The sequence below is a fragment of the Dermacentor silvarum genome, chromosome 10, assembly GCF_013339745.2.
Source record: "Dermacentor silvarum isolate Dsil-2018 chromosome 10, BIME_Dsil_1.4, whole genome shotgun sequence".
Classification (NCBI taxonomy): domain Eukaryota; kingdom Metazoa; phylum Arthropoda; class Arachnida; order Ixodida; family Ixodidae; genus Dermacentor; species Dermacentor silvarum.
The window spans coordinates 159,962,793-159,984,710 of NC_051163.1; the positions used below are offsets into that span (position 1 = coordinate 159,962,793).

At 49.3% G+C, this 21,918-nt stretch overlaps 1 pseudogene; it reads left to right on the forward strand.

The window, feature by feature from the left end:
• The first annotated feature begins 451 nt into the window (after nt 1–451).
• LOC125941161 (uncharacterized) lies at nt 452–20,703 on the forward strand (annotated as a pseudogene).
• The last annotated feature ends 1,215 nt before the right edge of the window (nt 20,704–21,918 follow it).

Below are 21,918 nucleotides of genomic sequence, written 5' to 3' on the forward strand. Positions count from 1 at the left end.
GCTACTTCCATTCCCAAGTCTTGTATGCAATCGTTTTCCATCACCGGCGTGCCCTTACAACAGCCAGAGCTACATTCAGTAGCGTGGCCGAGTGTAATGAAGAGAAAGAGACGCACTCAGGCTCGGGTGCGCGTACTGCGGGCGCTAAGAGAATAGAGAACAGGCGTTTTGGCGGAGGCCGATTGTAGGTTTGCTTTAAGGACAGTCCTCGTGCTTTGGGGGATTGTCCTTTGGAAGCTTGGGAGCTGCTTTCGGCCCCCTCGCCTATGCCTGCGGCGACTCCGACAAGCAATGTTTTGCGGTCGGGGCTCGCGAGGTGCACCGCCTGGACCCACTTTCCATCCACATCGGTCAACGACGCGGCCTACAAGCTCTCCATCATCTGGGCACAACGAAGCGCCGGCTCACCGGGTGAAGCCATCGGCTTCACTCCAGCCGGTGGGCATCGCCCATGCAAACAGCTGCTCCTGCTGTAACCCACCGCCAGGTGGCCTCCGTGCTCACGCTTTCCAAAAGCTCCGTTGAACCCATAACAACGGCTGGCGGAAGCGAAGTTTCAGGTCACGAGCGACGGCCGCCTATGCCTCTGAACATCGTGGGCCCATCGAGCTACGATGATAGACCGCTGCCACTGCGCAATGGCGATTTGTCTATGGATTCTGCAAAAGAGATACTTCTGGACTCATCGGAGTCTTACGTCGGGATCTCGCAGCAGTCATCGACCGAACGTGCGATCATTCGCGTAGCACTGATTAAGGTATCTCGAAACAAAGCCAAGGAGGCTAGCATCCTAACCTACCGAAACAAAGCCAAGGAGGCTAACCTACCGCCCACAGCTTCCTATCAGGCGGACACGAGACCGCATACTCGGGCGCAGATGCATCTGTTCCCGGTACGAGCCCGGAAAAGATCGCGGCTTCTGAAAGAGGCATCACTCTTGACTCCACCTTCGGAGAAAGACGACTTAGCAGCAGGCGGCATTTTGTCGAGCTGGGCAGGTTCGAGCGCAGCAGCAAACGTTTATCCGTCACCGGCAACGCTGCGAAGAGGAACGCGACGGTTAAGCAGAGGATTTCGCTGTTAGCAGGACGCGTGAGTACAGCGAGCAGGTGTTCACTGGGCAAGATCGCCTGCCGTGCTTTGCCAAGTGCAATGAGATAATCGTCTGCGACACCTGCGACCGTCCCGAAACAGTCAATGGCGCCCGCCAGAGCCATGTTCGGTGACCAGAGTGGCCATGAAGTTGCAGCGGAAACTAAACTTGCAGCATGGCCAAGTGTAAGAATTGGCATCATTAGACAAGCACAAGGCAGCGCGCGGAATGGAGAATGGAGGGCACCGAAGAAAAAGAGAAGCGCTTGGGTTCGGGCGCTCGCAAGGCGGGCGCTAGAAACGAAGGCAAAGCTAAGCAGGCAATCGCCGGGATAAGCTGTTGTCTGCTTCCCTCCTTTACAATACAGTTAAAGGAGTGTATAGCCCTTGCTGCCGCAACAGCACATAACCGTTCCTGAGAATTGGCTAACTAATCAGCGCATTTCGAGTGGCACAAGCCTAGTAGTGCATACCAAATTGCCAAAGAATGGGGTAGCCCAACAAGTAATTAGTAAAATCTAAGACGACCCTTAGTATCATGCGCTATTAAAAAATTCTGGGGTTTTACGTGCCAAAACCATGATCTGATTATCAGGCAGGATTTGGACCATCTGGGGTTCTTTAACGTGCACCTAAATCTCAGTACACGGGTGTTTTCGCATTTCGCCGCCATCGAAATGCGGCCTCCGTGGCCGGGATTCGATCCCGCGGCCTCGTGCTCAGCAGCCCAACACCATATATCCACTGAGCAACCACGGCGGGTGATACGCTATTGTATAGAAGCGTTGTATGCTTTAGAGATTGCTACGAGCGGATGGTGTATGTACAAAGTTTGTCAGTGAGTGAGTGAAATAACTTTATTGTTTGATGATGCAGAACAAAGTTGTGCTTACTGGCGCTACATTCTCGGTCAAAATTTTTCTCAAACGGTTGGCAATCAATGATTCGCTTAAAGAAAGCCAGAGTCTTATGCTCAATTTCAGCGACAGCAGTGTGTTGTCGCCACCTTCTATCAAAAGTTGTCCGCCGATCTCAGCATAAAACTTAATCCTGTCTATGACAGCTTCTGCACTTTCTCTCTCCTTTCTCTCTCCTTTCTTACATATTCAAATGGTAATTACGAACGATATTTATGCACATCTACAGTACATTCTACGTTCTCCAGTGCATTCTTAACGCCGCAAACCACCGCTCAGCGGTGGTTTCTCTCCCAAAGATACGCTCCGCCCGCTGCCCTCTACGGAGCTATCTCCTCACTATCGCGCCGCTCGCCCGTAGGGGCGTCTGCGTAAGCAGGTCATTGGTGTGTTGGGACACCACGGACCCGAGCACATGGGGGCAGCGCCTTTCCGCGTGGAGCCATGCGCGGCTTAGCCGTGTCCGGAGAATAAGGGATCCTGGGATTGAGCTAAAGCCGGGTGTTGTTGCGTCTCTCGTGGTGGCGTTTGCGCCAAGGAATCCACCAAGCCCATTGATGAGTATATACGGTTGTAGGAAATAGGAAAATGGTTTAATTTACATAATTTACACTGGCTCCGGGTACGGAATACCACTCCATTAGGAGCATATTCCACGTCTCTATTCGTCTCAGGTCACGTCAACCCTCCCTCACTACATGTTTGAGCACATATCAGAACACGTCAGGCCCTCCACTGCACGCAAAGTGTCTCCTTATAAAACATTCGTCTTCCCTAGTTGACCCGACTAGGGAATCAGATGACCTTGACGCGGCCAATCAGATGGGTCGTATTGTTCGCCGAACTCCGCCTCTAATGTGTCACCTTCGAAGCAAGGACGAGGCAATCCGGAAACAGGGGGTTGGCACTCCTTCCACGAAAGTCGGTGACTTAGTTTCTTGCCCTCCACCGGTCATCTTGCCAGGGTCGGGAGAATGGCCCTCACGCTAATCCCCGCTTCTAACGAAGGGTGGCGGTTGGGGTCGGTCGCCTCTAAGTGAGCTGCTTTCTCCGAACGGCACTGTCGCCGTCTGGGCGACGCTGATGAAAGGGGTGGCATGGGGGAAAGCACTCAAAGAATGGGCACTGCCGAGTTGGGGCGCCTGTCTGCCCGCCACCGTCGGTGTCAAGCACTGTCGCCGTCTGGGCGACGCTGACGAAACGGGCTGCCTTGTCAGGAACGTACAAGTTATACTCTGGCCCATGTAGATACGTAACAGACTCCTCCGCCACCAATAGATTCGACCTGAGGGTGACCAGCTGTCCGGTTGCCCGAAGCGTCGAGGTGATGGCTGAGGACCCGTTACAGCTGGGGTCCCAGCACTCGCGTCTTGCGGCCTTCTTCCTAGGCAAACACAAGCACACACACGAACACACAATCTCTGGTCGGTGTGCCCGAGCGACACGCCTACCGGACGCTATGATCCCCGCATCACTTTGCAAAATTTTACCCCTCCCTCTCTCTGTCTCCCTCCCCTTTTTTCGTAGTCAGCCCTCGGCAAGACAGAATTTAGTTAACTATCTCCGTAACTTGATAGCAATACGTACTAAACACGTTGTTTTTTGTTTAACACAAAACCTTGAAGTTGTATTGCTGCGAAATGAGGACACCTAGACCACGGTTGGTTGGGGTCTAGCGAGTCAAGCACAGGCCGTGAAGTCAAAGCTTCCCCCTTAAAACAATCCACATATTCCGAATTCGGCCCCACAATTTTTTTCACTTCCGTGCTATTCAAGCACTAACATTTCTGTCCATAATGGACTCACACTAAAGAAATAAGCAAAAAAGTTCCTGGTGTAAATTACACGCTCGGCGCTACCCAAAATTTTGAGCTTATTTCTAACTACTTCACGTACGTTCTAAACGCTACTCAATACGCTGTTGTCTTTGGTATACACGTGCGAGACACGCACCAACGCATTACATCTCTGTGTCTGAGCAAGATACGATCCAAAGGAACGGTCTTAGCACTTTACAAAAGTTCAATTAAATAATGGCTTCTCCAAATAACGTGTTTTTTTTTTATCCAAGAAAAACAAAATATATTGCGAACACTTCCGAAAATTGAACGGATCCTCCGGTGCGCCATTGGAGGCTCCTAACAGATACCTCACAAAAATTACACATCGAAAAACAAAGTTTCAAAATTTCATGGCGCATACCATCTGTTTCCAAATATCAGCGAGCTTTTAAAATAAGCAAGCTAAAAAAGCTAAAAATTTGCTTCTCGCCACGATCTTTCAAGATCTGAAACGTCTACACTGACACTAAAATAAACAAAACAAAGAACTATACACAAAAAAGTTTTACGACTTTTCATTCTGAATAGCCCAGCTTTGCGTCTTTATCTTTAAGCCGTACGCGGGGTGGGCGCAGCCTGAAAGCCTGCCTTGTCAACCAGGAAATACAAACGATACCCTCGCTGCTGCCCCCTGACACTGTACGTGCAGGCCATATGCCTTCTAGGTATCGCACTTCGAATTCCCTGTCCTGCATGGCGAATTTGCGTCGCCTCACTGCCTCGATCTCCGGTGCCATGCCTTGTGCACCTCGACAAGTCCACGAGGGGGAACATAATTGCCCCCTGCCTATTGTCCACCTTCGCGCCGAACGGTGCTTTCTTTTATTTCTCCTTACGACGAGTCTGCTAACGACAATGCCCAAGGCATCAATTCGCCTTTTTCCCTTCGTGAATTACATGCCGCCATGCAGAGCTTAAAACGGAACACTACCCCTGGAGCAGATGGAATGACGTACGCAATGTTGAGGAACTTGCCAGATAATTATCAAGAGGCTCTGATGGAACATATTGCCACATGCTATATCGTCGCCGCGGGTATGTGCCCGGCCATGGAAACGACGCTGAAGTAGCGCGCGGGTAGAAAAACAGAGACGACAATGACGTTGCGTTTGCTGCTCATATAAAGTACTTGTATACGTACTGTACGCCTGCTTCCACGTCTCCTGCGAGGTCTTGACACTGGTGGAGGAGCTGGGTAGGATTGCCTCATGCTTAGCACCCCTTCGCGGAGCCATCCATCGAACGCGGAATCGCCTTCGCTCGTCGAAACTCCGGTTCACCGGTACAGCCGCCGCCTGCTAGGCCTGACGCCCGAGTTCAACCCCTTGCAGGATCCTGCCGGACCGCGTCTAAGTACTACCGACATGGCCACTGCAACTCCATTGCAGGTGACGCTACTGCATCCTATGGTCCCAGAAAGTTTCCATGGTGACGCCATTGAAGATGTCCAAGATTGGCTGGACCAGTTCGAGCGTGTCGCCAGTCATAATGAATGGAGCTCCCGGCAAAAGCTGTCTTATGTCTATTTTGCTCTTCGAGACAGTGCGCGGACATGGTTTGTGAACCGGGAGAGGAGCCTGACCACATGGGATGCCTTCCGCACCCAGCTGCTAGACACATTCACTAGCAGCGACAGAAAAGACAATGCGCAGCGCCTTCTCGAATCTCGTGTTCAGAAGCCAAATGAGAGCGTTGCCATGTTTGCAGAAGATATGGCCCGCCTTTTCCACAGAGCAGATCCTGAGATGGCCGAAGAAAAGAAGTTGCGCTATCTCTTGCGGGGAGTCAAGGAGCAGCTGTTTGCCGGACTCGTGAGGAATCCACCGACGACAGTGGCCGAATTTACCAAGGAGGCTACCGCTATCGAACGGGCACTAACAGCAGTGGTACCGCCAATACGATCGCGCGAACTCGCCAACAAATGCTTCACTGCTACCTGAGGGCGGCGGCACATCTCTGCGTGAAGTTATCCGAGAGATTGTGCGAGAGGAGATCCGGCAGCTCGGAATTGCTCCCATGGCACCAGCGGTGGCTTCTGTCGCTGATGTCATCCGGGAGGAAGTTCGACAGGCCTTTTCTTCGCCCGACTGGCAAGCGGCGCCGCGACGATGCACATACGCGGAAGCTCTTTGTCGTCCACCTCCCGCCACTTCGATGCTGCTGACACCGTCGACCACTCCGACGCAGCCACCACCGCCATCCCCGACGCCCTATCTTCGACAGTCACAGCCGCCGCCAGCAATGCCGTATCGCCGACAGCCGATCGCTGCGCCGCGGTCTTACGGAGAACTCCCTGCAGGCTATCCGCTACGAAAAACCGATTTGTGGCGCACCGCTGACCGCCGGCCGCTATGCTTTCATTGCGGTGAAGCAGGACATGTTTATCGAGCTTGCCACTACCACGCAGCTGGGTTTCCCGGATTTCCCACCAACTATAGTTACCCTCGGGTTGACGCTCCACGTACCTGCGACGAAAATCCTTCAAACTTTCGACCGGAAAGTTCAACGACGCCTCGATCGCGTTCCCAATCACCGGCTCGTTACACCCAACCAACCCGTCGTGATTTTCCTGACGCCTCTAGGGGCAGGTCTCCTAGCCCGCGCCGGGGAAACTAGAGGCAGCGACCTCCGGGGGTGAGGTTGCAAACCATCCACCTTCCCAAGAACCCCCATCACCGACGATCGACGACTCTACGACTCCGACGATTCAAACTACACCACATGTAACAGACGCCGTCAGCGCCGATCTTGTCGTTAGCATTGACGGCCACCAAGTGGCCGCTCTCGTTGACACTGGTTCGCATTTTTCGATAATGAGTCTAAAGCTAGCCGACCGACTAAGAAAAGTGAAGACACCCTGGACCGGGCCCAACATCAGAACTGCCGGGGGCCAGTTGATGACGCCGATTGGAAAATGCACAGCCAGAATCATAATCGCCGGTTCAGCCTTCGTTGCCACCCTCGTCATTCTCTTTGAGTGCTGTAAAGAACATATTTTGGGAATGGATTTCTTGAGGGAGTACGGTGCAGTTATTAATGTCCGCGACCGCATGGTGACATTTGCTATGAGCTACGAAGACGCTGACCCCGCGGATGACCAGCGACCGCGTTTACGTATCGCCGACGACGACGTCACGCTTCCGCCGCGAAGTTGTTCCCTCGTGCCTGTCATCTGCGATAACTTGCACACCGGGCCTGGCGTCGCTGAACACATCAACGCACTAGTACTGAGTCAGGGTGTTTCCGTCGCCAGAGCCGTAATTAATGTACTCGACGGACATGCTGAACTCCTGCTGACGAATTTTAGCAGAGAACGTCGACAGATTGTTAAAGGCACTGCTGTTGCTTACTTCGACGAAATTGCCCCAATACAAGACTGCCTCTCAGTGCAGCACGCGGCGTCCACCGCGCCTATGCCTGCACCTGTGGTTGATGTCAGTCGAACTTTATCGCCCATCGAACGCAACAGCCTTCTTGCGATCATCAATGAGTTTAACAGCTGCTTCGCATCAACGTCAAGAGTTAGCCAGACGCCGCTCACCAAGCACCGTATTATCACCGAAGACGACGCAAGACCCATCCGGCAGAATCCTTATCGTGTAGCACCAAAAGAGCGGGAGGCAATCCAAAAACAAGTGAAGACGATGCTTGAGGGCGGAGTTATTCGGCCATCTAAGAGTCCGTGGGCACCGCCTGTCGTATTGGTGAAAAAGAAGGACGGTAGTCTGCGCTTCTGCGTCGACTATCGAAAACTCAACCAGATCACAAAGAAAGACGTTTATCCGCTACCGCGTATCGATGATTCACTGGACCGGCTACGAAACGCACGTTACTTTTCGTCGATGGACTTGAAAAGCGGCTACTGGCAAATCGAAGTTGATGCGAGAGCCGTGAAAAGACCGCTTTTGTGACACCCGATGGACTTTATGAATTTCAGGTGCTTCCCTTCGGTTTGTGTTCTGCGCCAGCAACGTTTCAACGACTCATGGACACGGTACTCTCAGGCCTCAAATGGCAAACCTGCCTATAGTCGGGTACAACTTTAGAAGACAGGAGGAGGCCCCGCCCAGTTGACCGAAGCGCAGCAGCCAATTCCTCCGCGACTAAAGAAATAGTCCCGCTCAAAAAATTGTGACTGCTTCTAAAACGCGCATTTGTCGCTATAATTAAGATTTGTGTATCTTGACGAGTGGTTTGGTAAAACTATCATGATGGAAATGCTACCGCACATGCCGGATCGCGAGAGAAAAATAACTCCATGCCTTCTACAACGCTGTGCGTCGTCTGCTACGGAGCAAGATCGACGGCACCGGGCGTAGCAGTCGCTGGCTTAATAGCATAAAATTCATATATACTTTTTGTGTGTTTGCACAACCTTATTTTTTAATGTGTTGGGGTTATTTTTAATTATTATATTTTTTCTATTTTTTCGCGGTCGCGATCTCGTAAGTTCGGGCACGATCGCGCGCGGCATTCCGTGCCAGTTTTCGGCCATGGAGCCCAGCGAGGTGACATCGGAACGCAATCCTTTGTTGCCGAACGAGCCTTGTGTCGCCTCGATGACCACACCACCAAGGAGCCTCGGCAAGAACAAGAGCGGCCACATCCTGAACAGCGATTCACGCAACATGATCTTCCACTGCTACACGTTTTGACGTAACAGGCAGCCTGAACGCAGCGTGGAGGACACGAGCAAGTTTGTCGCCGACATGCTCGGTGTCAGCGAAAGGACTGTGTTCAGGGTGAGGGAGGAAGTTAAAGCTTCGCATTTTTCGGGTGGCAAACTGACGACGCCCTCGCGAAAGCGCCTACGCAATGCGGAGAAGAGAAGACGCAGCGCGAAGTTTGACAGCTTCACGTTGTGCGCGCTGAGGTCATGTGTGCACGATTTCTTTCGCCGCAACGAGATACCCACGGTCGAGAAGATAACTACAGAGTTCTCGGAGCGTATGGAACTCCCATCACTAAGGCGGTGTACTGTGCGTCGCCTGCTTGCCGAGATCGGCTTCAAGCACGAAAAGACAAACCGCAACTCGCTGCTTATCGACCGGGATGACATCACCGATTGGCGGAATCGCTACCTCCGTGACGCGGAGCGCTACCGGGCGGAAGGCCGAAAGATCTTCTACCTGGACGAGACATGGGTGACGGCGGGACACACTCGGTCGATCGTGTGGACAGACACCGTGGTGCAGAAGCGCAGACGCCTGTTCGCTCGAGCAAATGGCCTGACGACGTGTCTAAAACAACCTTCTGGGAAAGGTCAGCGCCTGATCGTGACCCACATCGGCAGCGAGGATGGTTTCGTCGACGGCTGCTTGGATGTATTCAGAGGCCAAAAGACAGGCGACTACCATGAAGAAATGGACGGCAATCGCTTTGAGGGCTGGTTCAAGGACGTTCTGCAGAAGTTGCCAGCTGGTAGCGTCATTGTTTTAGACAATGCACCTTACCATAGCCGGCGAGAAGAAAAATTGCCGACGACGCCCTGGAAGAAGGAAAAGATACAGGAATGGCTCACAAGCAAGAACATCACCTACGGTGAAAGGATGATAAAGAAGCAGCTGCTTGAGCTGGTGGCATCTGTAAAGTCACGCTTTCTGAGCTACATCGTAGACAACACAGCTGTAAGGGCCGGTTGCATAGTACTCAGGCTCTCGCCGTACCACTGCGAATTTAATCCTATTCAGCTTGTGTGGGCCAAAGTAAAAAATGGCATCGCTGCGGACAACAGAGACTTCAAGCTGTCCACGGTCGACGTCATCTTGAGCGAGAAAATCAAGCAGGTAGCGGCGGAATACTGGAGGAAGAGCATTCAGCATGTGATGGACTTGGAGGCAAAGTTCAGACTTGACATGTCTGGGAGTGAGCACAATCATCCCATCATCATCCAGCTGGGTGAAGATGACACTGAAAAAAGCAACTCCGACTGCGAGCTGTCTGGCATTGAGCCACTCGACGAAGCATAAAGGCTTCTTATTAACAAAAGAACAGCCCTTATTAGGGCTACCAAAATTTTGCTGGTGGGTTCGCAACAACCAACCATCCATTCCGTGACCTGTCAAATAAATAAGCAGTTCCATTTATGGCATATTCCTTATAATAGAAGCTCAATTCTGATAAGCAACGTCCTGCACACATTGTGCTCGATGTAAGAAGTGGCATAGAAACACATTTAAATGCTGGCATATCTGAATTGAAACACTATTGTTAACCCTGATTATCGTTGGCGGACTCAAAAGCTCATTCGGGCAGCCACCGTCGAGTTTGACGCGCCCCATAGTGAAATAGCAGGAGTCAGAGCACGCTTTATGGTTCTGTTATGAGTCTGCACTGGAAATCGCAGTCATGTCATAGCGAGTGGTGGTGAAATAGCAGCAGACAACACGAAACTGACAGCCACTGTCAGCAGCTTGAATGCCAAAGCACATTCATGTGGTTGCATTGTTTACTTTGTTAACTGGCTCACACAAGTAATGTGAATAAGAGAACAAATATAAGACATCATTAGCTTAGTGAGGCCCAAAATGCTCATTCAGACAGCCACCGTCGAGTTTGATGCGCCCCATAGTGAAATAGCAGTAGTCAGAGCACGTTTTATGGTTCTGTTAGCAGTCTGCACTTGAAATCGCAGTCATGTCATAGAGAGTGGTGGTGAAATAGCAGCAGACAACACGAAACTGACAGCCACAGTCAGCAGCTTGAATGCCAAAGCACATTCATGTGGTTGCATTGTTTATTTTGCTATCTGGCTCACACAAGTAATGCAATTAAGAGAACAAATATAAGACATCATCAGCTTAGTGAGGCCCAAAATGCTCATTCAGGCAGCCACCGTCGAGTTTGACGCGCCCCATAGTGAAATAGCAGTAGTCAGAGCACGCTTTATGGTTCTGTTAGCAGTCTGCACTGAAAATTTAAGTGTTGTCATAGCCAATTTTCAATTTATTAATCTGACTCGAGCAAGTAATGCGAATGCAAGCACAATTATTAACGTGATTAACTTTGCTAGCATTTTTTGTCATGTTTACGTACCGGAAAAATGCTCAGTAAAGTTGAACGTGTTTTAGTGAGTCACTTTGTTCATTACAAGCCGTAGGCAAAGTGACGGACAGATTCAGACAGTGATATTGGGGAAGTAATAAATAGTGAAAGTTGCAAAAGCTCTCACAGCACTGCTTTGCTGGACTCCATTCACTAGAAAACTGCATTTGTAATGATGAAAGCGTCAAGACAGGAAATGATACCCCACTGCACAATGTTATATATGTGTACGACGACATGTGACGGGCAGCAAAACCGTCTGTTTATTAAGACTGAATGCAACAACATAGCAAGGTGCTGTTTCACAATATGGCACCTTTTCATGTGCACTTCTGGCAAGCTACCGTATGCACTGATGCATAAACACATTAACAGGGGTAAGAGACGAAGTAACTGTGCAAGCAATGTGATGCTTTTAACATTTTGTATCTGTCAATGTTTCTGTTGTCACAGCTGACAGAACTTTCTTTGGTGCAAGTTGGCTAATCACGTTGCGGCAACAGCACAAGAAGAAAGGTCAGAATAGTAGGAGAAAACAAAGCAAGGTGACAGACTGAGGAGGCAAGGTAGACAAGAGAGAATGGCTTTAATGACATCGAAGAGGCCAGCCCTGCTATTCACAGGACTTGGTGCTTTGAATGAGACGAGTTAATGGAATTGTAAAGAAATTCGTGGCTGCAGCATGCTTACAAGATCAAATGCAAAAATAAAAGGATAAAAATAGGAATAAATACACACGCACGAAAGCACTCGCATATTCACACATATTCACACACGTGAACACAAACGCGAAAACTAAGATCTAAAATACAAAAAAGAGCAAAATAACAAATATACACAAACACCCAAGAAAACACGCACACACATTTAACGCAGACGCGAGTAGAACTATTAGGAGTCAGTTCACAAGCAGCTGTGCCTACTCGGTCGTACTTTTTTTAATGCACACATTGGCTCTGTTGCCTTCACTGTCATAGAAATTTTTCAGTAGCGACATATCACGACAAAGCGCAAAGCTATGTTGTGGGAAAGCAAGTCGAGCGCTGACAGCACAGCTTATGCGCGATTGTATCACAGCAGGCTTTCTACAGCTGGCGAGTGCAGTGAGCGAAGAGTTCTAAGCCACACAGCGACGCGAATACATGCCAAGCTCCCTTGCAACGGCACCAGTGTATCAGGCATAATTTTATATTAGCATTCAGGCTGAAATTAAGGAAACAAACACTGCTTCCAAACGCCTGACCGTTAACAATCCAATGACATTCGCTCAAGCAGCTCGTGTTAGTCACTGATTGTTAGCATTGGTGGAAAACAATCAATCGACGGTGCTACACAACACTCGAACGACGCTGCTAGACGCTCGGCTATCTTATCACACTGCTGCCAACGATCGGTCGTTTTCACGCTGAGCTGGCAGCAACGAATCTTTGCGTTGGAGGTTGATTTCACAAATCTTTTCTGTTGAGAAACTCGCAGGTTGGTTTCAGCTGCGCACGCTTTTCTCATTTATCCTGATAATGTTTTTGCTCCATCACTTCACCACGTCCGACGAGAAACGCAGGGGCACAGTACACAAACACACCCGCCGCTCACAGTAGGTACCAGACTTTGGCGAACTCTCCTCGTCGTAACTTCACTTAGGAGCAAAACAAAATACCACGGAACAAACACGTACGATGTTTGTTTGCAGCGGTATGTCGCCGCGGTATCCTGTTTCCACACGAAGCGCAGCGTCACCGATGTTCGCTGCAATCTTTCTTCGCCGGCTCACGGCTCAGAACAAACGCACGCGGCACAAATTGTGCATCGTAAGCTCACAATAATATTTCCGGCATGACAGACCACCACAAACACTTTGAATTCACTCTGACGAAGGGAGACGCACAGAGCTGACGCGACTCGGCCCAGTTCGAAGCGAGGGCGGCCATGTTAGGCATGTTCTCCGTCGGCGGGGACACCGGCCGTCCGGCTCATGACGTCACCTGAAGTGCGCGCCTATTGGTGCCAGCTCGTGTGCATCCGCCTTTGAGGGGCAAATGCCGCTGTCTTCTAAAGTTGTATCCGACTATAGTGTACCTCGACGACGTGATTGTCTTCTCCGCCACGTTCGACGAACACTTACGGAGACTGAAGACGGTCTTTGAGGCAATACGCTCAGTAGGCCTAACTTTGAAACCGGAAAAGTGCCATTTTGGTTTTGAGGAACTTCAATTCCTCGGTCACGTGGTTAGTCATGAAGGTGTTCGACCTGACCCTGAGAAAATCGCTGCCTTCGCTAATTTCCCAACGCCATCTGATAAAAACGCCGTGCGACGTTTTCTGGGCCTTTGCGCCTACTACCGGCGGTTTATTGCGGACTTTTCGCGCATCGCGTGTCCATTAACACATCTCACCCGCGAAGATGTCCCCTTCGTGTGGGGCGAAGAGCAGCAACGGGCATTTGACGAGCTACGGCAGCGGCTGCAGACGCCTCCTGTGCTCGCACACTTTGACGACGACGCCCCGACGATTCTTCATACCGATGCTAGCAATGTCGGCCTTGGCGCAGTGCTTCTTCAGCGGCCGGACGGAACCGAAAGAGTGCTTGCGTACGCGAGCAGGACCCTATCCAGAACCGAGAATAACTACTCCACTACAGAAAAAGAGTGCCTCGCGGTAGTCTTGGCCATCCTCAAATTTCGCTCATATCTATACGGTCGCTGTTTCACCGTCGTCAGTGATCACCATGCACTTTGCTGGCTGACTAATTTAAAAGATCCAGCTGGTCGGCTAGCACGCTGGAGCCTTCGGCTCCAGGAGTTTGACTTCACTGTTGTCTACAAATCGGGGAAGCGGCACGCCGACGCCGACTGCCTGTCTCGGTCGCCTGTTGAGACTGCATTGCACGACGATGACGACGCGGCTTTTCTAGGCATGGTAGACGCTGTCGCCGTTTCACGCCTGCAACGCGAGGACGCAGAACTGGTTCCTCTTATTGATTACTTAGAGGGAAAAACAAGCTGCGTGCCGAGGTTATTCGCCAGAGCGCTGCCTTCATTTTGCTTGCGTCACGACGTTCTCTACAAAAAGAACTTTTCACCCAGTGGCAGCAGCTACCTACTTGTCGTTCCCGCATCTCTACGGAACGAAGTCCTACACGCCTGTCACAACGAGCCGACCGCTGGTCACTTGGGCTACACCCGCAAATTATCCAGAATTAGGCTAATGTATTACTGGCCAAGACTTGCGCCGGTCGTGAAACGTTATGTCCAGACATGCCTGGATTGCCAGCGCCGCAAAACCCCACCCGTCAAGCCTGCTGGACTGCTGCATTCTGTTCAGATACCACATGCGCCGTTTGCACAAGTTGGCATGGACCTTTTAGGTCCATTTCCAGTGTCTTCTGCCAGCAATAGATGGATAATCGTCGTCACTGATTATCTTACCCGATACGCCGAAACAGGTGCTCTCCAGCGGGGAACAGCAGCCGAAGCAGCACGATTTTTCATCGAAGCCGTCGTCCTAAGGCATGGCGCTTCCGCAGTGGTCATTACCGACAGAGGTTCTACTTTCACGGCTGCGCTTCTGGATACTGTGTTGCGATTAAGTGGTACAACTCACCGCAAGACAACCGCTTATCACCCCCAAACCAATGGGCTGACAGAACGTTTGAATAAGACTCTGGCAGACATGATGAGTATGTACATCGACGTCGACCACAATAACTGGGACGAGATTTTACCTTATGTTACATTTGCGTACAACACGGCTCGCCAGGAGACAACACGCGTGACACCTTTCAGCCTCGTCTATGGCCGGGAAGTAACAACACTGTTGGACGCGATGCTGCCACACGAGTGTGGTGATCACGAGACTGGTGCCGAGGAGTTTACGCAACGCGCCGAGGAAGCAAGGCAGCTTGCACGCTTGCGCATCCAAGCGCAACAGAACTACGATGCCAGACATTACAATCTTCGACACAGACACGTCACGTACAACGTCGGCGACCAGGTGTGGGTTTGGATTCCTATTCGTCGGCGGGGGCTATCTGAGAAGCTCCTGCGAAGATACTTCGGGCCGTACACAGTTCTACGCCGCATCAGTGACGTGAATTATGAAGTTGTGCCCGACAGTCCTTACTGCTCCAAACGCAGGCAGCATCTGTCCGAGGTTGTGCACGTGCTTCGAATGAAGCCATATTTTGCATCATGACGTCACTTTTGCACCATCACTGCACTTTCTTGGGCGCTTGGCGCATCGGGACGATGCTTCTTTCAAAGGAGGGGCAAATGCCACATGCTATATCGTCGCCGCGGGTTTGTGCCCGGCCATGGAAACGACGCTGAAGTAGCGCGCGGGTAGAAAAACAGAGACGACAACGACGTTGCGTTTGCTGCTCATATAAAGTACTTGTATACGTGCTGTACGCCTGCTTCCACGTCTCCTGCGAGGTCGTGACAATGTAAACAAAGCATGGGAACAAGGTGTAATTCCAAAACAATGGAAAGAGGCAGTAGTAATACCAATTCCTAAGACAGGAAAACCATCCGACAAAGTATCCAATTTTAGGCTCATATCATTAACCTACTGTATATGAAAATTAATGGAGAAGATGGTTTTAGAACGTCTTGAGTGGCACCTGGAAGGCCTTCAACTTTTACCCGAGACAATGATAGGCTTCAGAAAACATGTTAGCACTCAGGACGCTATGCGGAGGATCAAAAACCAGGTGTTCGATTTACCAAGTACAGCTCAGCTAAGAACAATCGTAGGGGTCGATATGCCACGAGCTTTTGATAGTGTCACCCACCGCGCAATTCTAGAAAACCTCAAGGCGACTAAACCTGGGCCTAGAGTATACAACTATGTTAAGGACTTCATAAGTGAAAGGACGGTTAAAGTGAAATTGATGAATATGTGTCACCTAGCCATCCAATCACGCGCGGAACACCCCAAAGTTCTATTCTCTCGCCGACTTTATTTAACATTGCGATGATGAAGCTACCCGCATTACTAGAACAAATACCAAACTTAGAACATAATCCTTACGCCGATGATATAACTATTTGGTGCTGTCGAGGATCACCAGGATGGCAAGAACACATTATTCAACGTGGACTAGATACTATACGTGACTACGCCGAAACACTAGAGCTAGAATGTTCCCCTCAGAAATCAGAATATATTGTCATTAGTGAAGACGTTAGCAAGCGAGCCGAGGAGGAGGAGGAGGAACAAACTTTTATTTAAACCAGCAGTTTAGCTCGCTGGGCCTAGGCCTCCCACGTGGGGACATCGAGGTCTTGCCTCTTCGCCGCCTCGCAGGCTTGCTGGGTAGCCCAGAGTTGGTCGTCGAGTTGGGAGCTGCGCAGGGCGGCGTGCCATCTCGACGAGAGGGTCACGGTATTATTTGTCGGATATTGGTTTTTACATTCCCATAGCATGTGGGGAAGCGATGCTGCCTCAGTCTTACAGACCTTGCAAATGTTACTAGGGTAGGTGTCCGGGTAGATCCTGTGGTAACGTGTTAGTGAGGGGTACGTGTTTGTAACAGGCGAAGGGTGGTTGCCTGTGCTCTGTTTAGCTTGTGATGAGGGATGGGGAAGGTTCTTCTGTTGAGATAGAATGATTTCGTGAGGTCGTTGTAGCTGGTGAGGCGATCGCGTTCCGCGGGTGCACCTGCGCTGTCTCCGGCACGGTTGACAAGGCCTCGTGCTACGGAGTGAGCGACCTCGTTGAGGTTGGTGAGGTGCGCATGTACGTCGCCAGCGTGCGCTGGGAACCAGTCGAGAGTGATTTGCTTCTCAAGTGAGTGAGGGGCTTGGTTTAGGATGCGTAGCGCTTGTTTTGAAATACGACCTTTGATGTAATTGCTGATTGCCGTGCGGGAATCGCTCACTATGGTATGGCAGTCCGGATCAAGGGTGGCCAGGGCGATGGCCACTTCCTCGGCCGTCTCGGCGTTTTGGGTTAGGATGCTGGCGGCATGTTTGAGCGAGCCGCTTACTGTGGCAGCCGCGGCGAAGCGGTGCCCGTCTTGATATTCAGCTGCGTCGGCGAAGGTGACGCCCGTGGTGTCGCCATAGGCTTTAATGAGGGAGGCAGCCCTTGCCTTCCGACATTCTTTATTGTAGTCCGGATGCATGTTTTTGGGAATAGGGTCGGCATGTAGCCAAGTCTGTACGTCGCGTGGAATTGGGTATTTGTCTCCATGTTGACGGTGGTAGGTGATGCCGAGTTTAGTTAGAATGTGCCGGCCCGTTTCTGTGAGGGTGAGACGCTCCAGATGAGACCGACGCTGTGCTTCGATTAATTCGTCTAGGGTGTTATGGAGTCCTAATTGGAGTAGAAATGCAGTGCTGGTGTTGTTTGGCAGTCCTAAGGCTAGCTTGTAGGCGCCGCGTATAATGATGTCCAATTTAGTCTTTTCTGCTTTGTACCAATTATGGAAGGCGGCGACGTATGTGATGTGACAGATGACGAACGACTGAACAAGGCGAATGACGCTTTCTTCCTTCATGCCCTGTCGCCGGTTGGTCACCCGTTTCAGCAGCCGCGATGTATTGGCCGTCTGTCGGAGGATCTTGGATATAGCCGTTGAATTTGCGCCGAAGAATATAAAAATTTAAACAAACTTCGAATGAAAGACGCAGTCTTACCCCGCAAGAATACCATAAGAATCCACGTTTTTTTTTCTACAGGACAATGGTAAGCCATCAACATGGGTGCAGAAGCTGACCGTACAACTGGAACAGATCCTTGCAATGATACGTAGAATAACTAGACAAAGGAGAGGAATGAAAGAACATGAACTTCGTAAGGTTATAGAAGCCTTGATCGTTTCTAGGATAATGTACTTTCTACCATACGCTAAGATAACCAGCACTCAGCGCACAAAGATAGACATTATAATTAGAAAGTGTGCTAGACTTGCCCTGAAAGTTTCTAAGTTTGCACCTAACCATAAAATTGAAGCAACCGGCCTCTTTAACTAACTAAAAGACAGAATAGACATGCACAATCAAGCACAAATACAGAGACTTAAATCATCTAATCAGGGTCAACGAATACTGGATAGATTGTGATACGAAACCGCTGACTTACCCCAATTCCCCCGAAACTACCACCATGGAATGATCTGCCAAGGATAACCGTAGATCCCATTCCAAAAAATATGCACCCGGAAAAGAATCGAAATAGGCGCTCAAAAAGAACAAGTATAATGCAGAGGACAGAGGATAAAAGCACGTACTACACAGATGACAGTCATAATGCCGAAATCAGCAAAGCAGCGGTCGTGGGCCATGCCTCGACGCTTCTCAAAAATTACTTGGGAGTCCCTACGCCTCACGACGCGGAATTGCTGGCAGTAATGCTCGCCATAACGGAAATGACACACACATCTGACACGATCACAATCCGAACAGACAGTCAAAGCGCTTGCAGAGACATTCAAAATGATGACCTTCCTTACCACATACGCACAAAGCTCCACATGTACATGCATGCTCACCCCCTTCTACGCATACGCATACAATGGGTTCCAGGCCATCAAGGATTGCGAGGAAATGTAAGAGCACACCAGCTCACCCGCGCAGAAAATCCGGGACCTCCTATCCTTTGGCCTGTTGAAGATACTTACAACCCCAGAGAAGAGCAGAAGATGCAGCGGAAAGAAAGGATACATATCTTGAAGTCTCGCAGGGAAGCATCAACGCACCATCCTACACGCATTCGAGAGAGGACGCCTCTATCATACGAAAAGCACAAACACACATATTACTCACACCACACTATACGCATTATATTAACAGGGACCCAGGCTCCCCCACTTGTAAACAGTGCGGGGCCTATCCATCAAATAAACACATCTTGTGGGAGTGCCCTGCAAACGCCATCTTCAAAAAGACAATACTTTCCAAATTACCACACAACCAGCGTCCTGGCAGCTGGGAGAAGTGGACCACTCCCCCACGAAGGTTTGAAAAACTATGGTGGCCGCTTCTGGTGCAGCACGTCAAGAAGGTGCGCGTATACACCTCGTACTGTGTTACATATAATGGCAATGTAAATGATTTTAACCTTACATTCATTATTCCTATCAGTTCAAAATAGAAAAACAATGCGGAACACGTACTGTTGTTCAAACCTTCATTGAACCTTGTTCTGTATTTTTGTATTCTTGCATGGCGACGGCACCACCTCCACGGAGGCAACCTTTGCCCTCGGTGATTGACGAAGAGCAGGGTGTCGCTTCTGTTGTGTTTACATTTTGGAGCTGGGGTGGAGTTTCGACGACCAGAGGGGACGGACCGTGTGTGCATGTGTATGTGTGTGTGCGAGAAGGACAGACGCTCTTCAGACCTGACAGAGCGCACAGTGTGCCCGTCCTGTGTGCTTGTGATTTCTCCTTTCTTTTTGCACTGCTCGTCAAGGTGTCTTATTACGCTGCGATGTTTTCCTTGTTCTCCTGTATTGCTGAACATAATATAAGGTTCCTTTAATTTTTTCCCTTTAAACCGCGTTCTTTGTTATCAATCTTTCACACCTTGTTCTTCAGCTACCTCGCATCTGGCACGTATATGCAAGATGTTGCTATTAGCTTCAGGGTTGGCATCTCAACAGTGGCGACCATTGTGCATCACGTGTGAAGGCTGCTGTGCAGAACACTGCAACCTTTGTACCTAAAGGTACGCATTGAGCCACTGTACATGGAGGCGGTTTATTACTGTAATGGTTACGAACTTCGACTCCGCCAGCTACGTACTTTTCTGCAGTACCTGTGTGCATGGACTAGCTTGCTTCGGTTACACTTCTGTCCAACAAATTTTTTTCCACAACCTAAGAGCAATTTTTTTTGTATGTGTGAAGGTGCCGACAACGGAAGCCTGGCAGGAGGTAGCCCAAGGATTCGAGAAAAAATGAAATTTCCCTCACTGTATTGGACCTGTCGACGGCAAGCATGTTGAGATACAAGCCCCTGCTCATTAAGGCAGCTTGTATTACAACTACAAGGTAATTAATGCGGTAAGTCACATTTCCATAACATGTGCTTATGGTTTTATTTTCTTATAGGGAACATACTCCATTGTGCTCAGGGCCGCTGTTGACAGCAATTTGAAATTCGTATGTGTTGATGTTGGGGCTTATGGACGTCAAAGTGATGGTGGCACATTGTCTGCTTCTTGCTTTGGAAAATCTCTAGAAGAGCGAGGGCTTGCTCGGCCTTCCATCTCCGAAGCAGCTGCCAGGCACAAACATCGTTGCTCCTCACATTTTGGTCGGGGACGAAGCATTTCAACTTAAAATTCGTCCAGATTTTCTGCGGCCATATTCTGGGAGGGGCGAGGATGAAAGCAAGCGCATCTTTAATTACCGTCTAATCAGAGTCAGGTAACTAAAAGCACAAAATTTGCCTTTGCGTATGTTGAATTATATTTTTAAACTTCAATTTGCAGGGGTGCGTTGTAAACGCTTTTGAAGTGATGGCCTCCCGATTCAGGATCTTTCGACGTGCCATCAACCTGCAACCACAAAATGCAGACTACGTTGTCATGGCGTGTTGTGTTCAACACAACTTCTTGCGCGATGACGTGATCTACATGACGGCGAACTATGTCGACAGTGAAGATGCATATGGCAACATCACCAGTGGCCAGTGGCGCACCACCCAGGACAGTGGCATCTCAGCAATGTTCAGTCTGCAACCTTCCACTGCGCACAATTATACAAGGACGGCAGCGGAAACAAGAGACCTTCTCTGCTCATACTTTGTGAGTAGGGAGAGTTCTGTGCCTTGGCAACGGGAATCTGCTGGTCTTCGGCCGTGAGAGACAAAACAAGCAGCCACCAGGTTTTGCTGGATGTGCTGTCTGCTAGCCGCTTCTTGTTTGACGTCTGGCACAGTGACACTTCGCATAAGTCAATAAATATATAAATGAAAACAGACATTTCTGTGGTTGGATATTGAAATACGAGCACAAAAGGTGAATTTTGTACTTTGTGTACTACACTTGTTTGAAGCAACAATGCGGCATATTATGTCGCACTTTGCTTTCGAATGGAACAGTGCACATCTTTTATTTGACTTCCGTGTTTTACTTTTAGTTAATTCATTTTTTATTACACTGCATGTCATTACTTTTTATGTTATGGCCCCTCCCCCCCCCCCGCTTCCCTTTGTGATATTGTCAGTTAACAGGCAAAACGGAAACCACTTCATTCATGTTTAACAGCTTCATTTACTTTGGTTTGTTGTATTGCCACTGGACTGCAAACAGACAAAGAGTATATAAAAATATAGCTTCATTGTGGTTACATGTTTTCGTAGATATGAAATACAAAAGGAGGTCCAATAGTCAGACTGTATTGGGACCTCCGGTCAAGGTTGGGTGGTGAGAGGAATTACCATATGGTAGCAAATTAAAGCGATATGACATTAACATAGAGGTAAGAACATTGAACAAATATAAGAGAACAAGTTGAGCAGATATACACACACGAAAGAAAACAAGTAAAGAAAAAGACAAGTGTGCGAGTATGTGCAAATATATATCAAACGCGAACTACTCGCAAATAACAAGCATATAACAATAAAGCAAATATGTGTTCCAATACAAAGCCACATCAATTCCAAAAATTAATAAAAAAAAGATTAATGCTCATCTTTTTTTCATCTTTCCTCAGGTGCCAACCTAGAAACAAGTGTCAAAAACAATTTGACACAGTGACCAAGAACAATAAAAAAGACTTCACAGTTAATTAACAGTTTATATGTTGTGCTTATCTCCACACTGGAGTAAACAAACGTGATCAGCCGGGAAATATTTTCTTGCACTCTTGCCTGTTTTGCAGTTAAATTGACTACACTTGTACTATTCCAAATTTCTAATTAGCAGAGTAGGATAACTGCCGGTGCTATAGGATGTGACAATGTTTTGCAGCTGTAGCCGCAGGTGCTTCTTCGTGGTATTAGGCGTTTGTTTCATAGCTGGCACAAGTGATAGCACAAAGTGAGTTAGTCCATTTAATGACTTGCTGTGAGG